Here is a 6,117-nt window from a genome sequence, read left to right as displayed (position 1 = left end):
AGTGCACTCTCACTGTAGCAGGCCTTACTCTGCAGCCTACACAGTCAAGTCAGTAACTTATAATTCATTAATTTCAATTTTCAAAGCGATTAAGCAAGATGTATTTCAAGTTCACTACCATTGGTCTTTAGGTGTTTTAATGTGTCATCAAAACATGCAGTGCACTCTCACTGTAGCAGGCCTTACTCTGCAACCTACACAGTCAAGTCAGTAACTTAAAGTCGGTAACCCTGCAAAAGGTGGAGAGCGTGAGATTAGGGTTAGCTCAGGGCAGGTTGGGGTTCATGCACAGGAAATAGCTGTGCTGTAGACCGCAAACCTCTAGCAGCTCACAGCTCGTCTTTTGAAATGCAGGCCAGTGGGCTGCGTTTTGAAGGGTGGGTGTTGTTCATGTTGCTTTTTATACATCTCATGTGCATCCACAACAACAAAGGTTTTGAATCAGTTAGGCCTATAGCTAGCCGTAGTCACTTGGACTCTGAAATTCTCTGCCCTATACTTCGACGCAGCAACAGAGACATGAAGCACCAAGTTTTTTTGATTCCTTGCATCCTTCTCTTGGCACTTTGTACTACCGTGTGTGGTCAACGTAAGTGGATTGATTTATCTTATCTATACTCGTGCTGATTTCAAGATTAACTTTTTTTTTCACCATGCCAATAACAATCTCCCTTGTATGCACATAATTCTTGGGTAACACTTTATTTTAGGGATACATCTATTAGCACTAGTACATACAATATTAATGCCTGTCTATATAACTTGTAAGGCATGTACTAAGCAAACACTAAGGCCTACTAGGTCCTTACATAGGTTAAATTGGTAATAAATCCCTTATTGTGCATGAACAAGACATTTGAGAATACATGCCTAACAAAGGTTTGATTTTGCTTTGTACATGCCTTACAAGTTACTTATACAGGTACATTGTATGTATTAGTACTAATAGATGTATCCCTAAAATAAAGTGTTACCAATTCTTGTATAAGGTTCTCTTTTATAGAATTAGCTTTGAGTTGTCAGTGGACATGTCTGCTTTGGTGTAGTGCTTCTAGGGAAGACATTTTGTCATTTTTATTTTGGAAAAGACGTGGATTGCACATTTATTTTCAATTGGCCAAAGGAGATTCTTTAGGACAATTGGAAATAAAAGTCAAAAGAAGAGAGTGACTCATCTTTATTTTCCATTAGATGTTCAATCCATAATAAATTGCCTCTGCCAATTTTTTTAATATTATTATTTAACCCTACAGATGGCTTTTTCCCTGAGAAGTGTTGTTTCCGATATTACAACAAACCCATTCCTCGTAAAAGTGTTGACCGCATTTTGGCGACGTCTCCTGAATGTGTCAAGCCAGGTTTCCTGTAAGTAGCTCTAGTCATATTATACACATTGCGTACATGTTTTTTTTCCAACAGTAGGCCTACATTGTTCATTTTCTTTCATTGTTAGAATTAATCCTTGTACACTGTAAATTCTAAAATGTCAATTGAACGCTTAAATAGTCATAATTAACGCTTTCAGTGTTGAATTAACACTGATGAATTAACTCATGCTTTTGCACTTGTTCTGTATATTTCCTGTGCACTTTGTATCTGCTACTGTAGTGATGCGGGCTATGATTATGTGTTCGTTTGTTAGTCGCTTTGGTTATATAAAGCGTCTGCCAAATGCAATGGATTGTAATGTAATATGTAGATTACTTGATGGGAATTTATAATTTCAGGGTTATAACAAAGAAACAAGGAGCGTCTCTCTGTGTCAACCCAAGGAGCCCAGCTGTTGACAAACTGCTGCGTGAGTTCTACCTGCAGTAGACTTTCAGCTGGTGAAATGTGCTGACCCAAAACTATCCACCTTACTAATCACCTTCCATTCTGCTTCTGTGAAAACCTTTATACTCCAGAAGAGATTGGCTATTTCCTCCCTGCAATGTTCTTGTTAATGCACTCTCCCCTTTGCCTTTCTCTTTGGTTGTTACTTTTCCCCTTCTATTTTTCTTCTTTCTTAAATATCAGTTTTGTAATCACAAATTAGGTAAAGGTAAACTTGGCACATTGTTTGATAATATTTTGATTTAGATGTTTTATAGTCACAGGGATTCATGACTTTCTTTACCAGCTTGGTGATCATTACTGACTGTGTTTTGTATCTTGCACTGGTTAGTCTGGTCTGTGGGTGTTAGCGGCATCCCCACAGACCTCATTTCAGCACAAAATCAGCCACATAATTGATGCATCATAGACCAACACAGTAGCCTGCAATACACAGCTTTGGCATGCACATAGGTATTTAGTAGACCAAGTCTGGCTAGTGGCAAGTGCACTGCGTCTACTAATTAACACACGAATGTACTGTGTTCTATGTAGGCTACTGCAACATAAGCACCATGGCCGTAACTACCATTGAGGACACAGAGGTCATGTCCTCTGTATTTTTTTTCTTATCTCATCATGTCTTGTCTACAGACATGCACAATTTACCTTTAAATTAACCATGAATACACGGTTTGTCTACTAACATTTGTGAAGCTTTTCTATCATTACCAACTGCACTGTATTTTACTCGGTATGACCTCTGTCAAACAAAGTTAATATATACTGTAACTGTTTAAACTGTCATGTCTTACCATGAGTGAAATAGAAGACATTTCTTTTGTATTAAAACTTCTGTAGAAGACTTAGTGCTTTGTGTCATTTCTCATGATGTTCTTGGCTTGGGGCAAGTGATTTTATTTTATTGTTTTCACACGCAGGTCTATTATCATACATGTTTTTCAACATTCTCCAGAAACTTGTTTTCAGAATTCATGCTGCCCATTCACAAGTATTACCATTACTAATATTACAAGTAGGGATGCACTGATACACATTTTTTCACTTCCGATCCTATCCCGATATCTAAATTTGGATATCTGCCGATACCGATACTACTCCGATCTAATACCAAAATCACATATATAGAGTAGAGTAGAGTAGAGTAACTTTATTGATCCCAGGGGGAAATTCATGGGTTTCAACTTGAGGTAGGAGCAGACTATTTGATCAGGAAAGGGAGTCAGAAGAACAGGAAACCAATTACAGTTTTTCTTGATCGCTTTAACACAATTTTTTAAACTGGCTCACACAAAGTCGTCATGATCACTATTTCAGCAAAGCAAAAGACACGTTGTGCATATGTGTGAACACATTCTTGTTCACTTGACACATTTCCCATTCATATAACACAGTTTTTGCTAAACAGTTAACGCATGTGCCATTTAAGTAGTGCACATTTCAATGTTTAAGCTCTGATAACCATACAGAAAATCTACTCCTGACTTTTAGAAACTACCGTCAGTTGTGTGAACACACCAGAGCACCTATTTGACACTCCTTCTCAAAAATCTTAATTTAGCAATCAGTCTTTATACACAGTGTCATCTTGTTTGTTCTTGGCATCTTGTTGTTCTTGGAGTTCTTTTGCAAATTTGTTGTAAGTGCATTCTCGTACTGCAACATCATATTTTACTTTACACATATTTTCTGTAATACCGTTATCAGCCATTAGTACATTTTTGATTACAGTTGTAAAAAAAAGGAAAACAAACAAACAAACAAAAACAAAACAAAAACTACATCAAAGCATTCTGATTTTCAATCCAATTCTTTGCAATAAGACATTATTGTTACACGGACCCACTACCTAGCCTACTGACAATTTTACATAAGAAAAGACACACAACTCAATCTTTATGCAAAGCATTCACTGGGCCAGCTATCTCTCAGTCAGTAGATCCTGATCAAGCAGAGTCAGTGGCAAAGTAAAAGAAACAACAATGGAACTGGCTTGAAAGTTATGTAATTGACAATAGTGTTAAATAATGGCAAATTGTGTCAACATGATAGCCGTGTTTTGGATTTTTACAACCATTGTGTAATGACTGACTGGGAGTGTTCATACACTGCTATGCATTGTGTATTGGACTGAAGAAAGAGTTTGCTTGTATTGCATATGTTAAATATTTTGGAAACGTAGTAGCCTTTTGCAAACAAAGATGTTGTGTTTGGAGAATCGGTTTAACTGGTTAGCCCGTTGCGTGAACTGGTATGAAAATGTGCTTTTTGGAGTGACAACTGCGTCAAAGCAATCAAGAAAAACTGTAGTAAGCAAAAGTAACAAGTAAAAAAAGTAACAATCCCATCCTGAAAACTAATATGCAAGTGTTATGATTTCAAATTAACATTGCACCTGACTCAATGTCTGTATCAGGAAAATTCCGATATTTTGGGAAAATTCCCATCCGATCCGATCTTTGAAATATGTTGATATCTGAACCCGATACCGATACACCGATACCGATATCCCATCCCTAATTACAAGTATTACAAGTATTATCATTACCATTATCATTATGACTGGGAAAATTGCATTTTTCATACACGAAAAGGGGGATCTTCTCCATGGTCCGCCATTTTGAATTTCCAGAAATGGACATTTGTAGTTGCAAAACTTACTGTACGTTGTTCACACTAACAACAAATACCTCATTATTTAGTAAATATTCATGACAACACAAAATGTGGCAATAGACAGTACAGTTTCAATGAGCAGTGTAGTTGCAATAGGCCTACCTACTCTGGCCACATCCTACACCATCTAAAGCAAATTTGTTTATCTTGGTCTCCTCAGACCACACAACATGGTTTCATTGATCCATATCCTTGGTCTGTTCATCTCTCTTGAGACCAGATGGTGTCAAGCATGTGTGCTGGTGAACAACTGAGTTTTACAAAAAAGTTTTATCATTTCGATAGTCAAGCATGGTGAGGACTGACATGGTAACTTGGTTATGAATGGAGGCCGTCAACATTGGAAATCTGAATTACACCTAAAAGAAACAAGCAAGCCAACATGCACTGTGACTACTGAAGCAAATCATGATACTCTCCATAGGATTTCATTCAAATCTCACACCAATGTATTTAAGCCAGGTGCAGACTAAAAATATGAAAGTTCAATGTAAACAAAGGTTGAAACTGGCCGATGACCTCCCTTTTAATCCCTTTTCAATTTGAGACGATTCGAGCCAACATGGCCCCTTGTCTACTGGATTTTACTCTTGAGTGTACTCACTTTTGTGGATACATGTTCAAGCATTAATGGCTGTTGATTTTTTGTGAATGAACAACAACTTTAAGCATTTATATATGTTTTAACAGTTCACTAATCATTGTGTCAAAGTGAAATGTTTTTAATGTTGTCTTATGAAAGGATATACTTACAAATCTGCAAAAATGTGAGGGGTGTACTCACGTTTGAGATGTAGTGTGTGTGTGTGTGTGTGTGTGTGTGTGTGTGTGTGTGTGTGTGTGTGTGTGTGTGTGTGTGTGTGTGTGTGTGTGTGTGTGTGTGTGTGTGTGTGTGTGTGTGTGTGTGTGTGTGTGTGTGTGTAAAGTTGCTAACAGCACAAAGCAAACATTTCATATTAACCTTTATTATTTTTTAATTAATTACTTGACCATTTAATCACACATAAAATCATACTCTTATCTTCAATTCAGCCAGTGCTGTGTGGCTTAAAAAAGATTGCAAAACTTTGAGGCTGATCAAACTACAGCAGCGATTCAGAATAAGGGTGCAGTCATGAGGTTGGATTAGTCATAAGGTTTGTGATACTTGTTTACTTTCAGTACACTTTTTGCCAGGTCATGCTCAGTGACCTGGCTACTCCACCCGTTCTGTGTAACTTGACAGTAACGGTTTATGATCAAGGCCCATTTCGAAACGGCTTCCATTTACCATGCAGTAGAAAATACCTGAGCAATGTCAAAGTAATGTAGCAGTGCAACTAAAGAGTGTTTGGAGGTAGGGTGCGCACATCCACAGGTAGTTGTCCAGGTGCCAGACAAAAAGTAGGTAGTGTGATGAAGCGGTCTGCACACTGTGTATTAACTCCAAAAATACTTTATTTCATTTAAACATATGGCAACGTTTCGATCCAACAGAGGGATCTTCCTCAGGCAGTGAAACTAAAGAGAAATGCCCTGTTTAGCCTGATATACAGCTCGTTTCATCCTGACTGCCAGAATACACATTTGTGTACAGGTGACGTTTGGTTTTATACAGTTCCTGTA

General features: G+C 37.6%; 1 long non-coding RNA gene across 1 annotated transcript; it reads left to right on the top strand.

Moving 5' to 3' along the window:
• Positions 1 to 428: 428 nt before the first annotated feature.
• LOC134468658 (uncharacterized) lies at positions 429 to 2,645 on the top strand. The gene is made up of 3 exons (XR_010038873.1): positions 429 to 589; positions 1,254 to 1,365; positions 1,728 to 2,645. It is a non-coding gene; the product is annotated as an uncharacterized LOC134468658 (long non-coding RNA).
• Positions 2,646 to 6,117: the final 3,472 nt, after the last annotated feature.

The sequence above is a fragment of the Engraulis encrasicolus genome, chromosome 18 (assembly GCF_034702125.1).
Source record: "Engraulis encrasicolus isolate BLACKSEA-1 chromosome 18, IST_EnEncr_1.0, whole genome shotgun sequence".
Lineage (NCBI taxonomy): Eukaryota > Metazoa > Chordata > Actinopteri > Clupeiformes > Engraulidae > Engraulis > Engraulis encrasicolus.
This window is presented reverse-complemented; position numbering and strand designations above follow the sequence as displayed.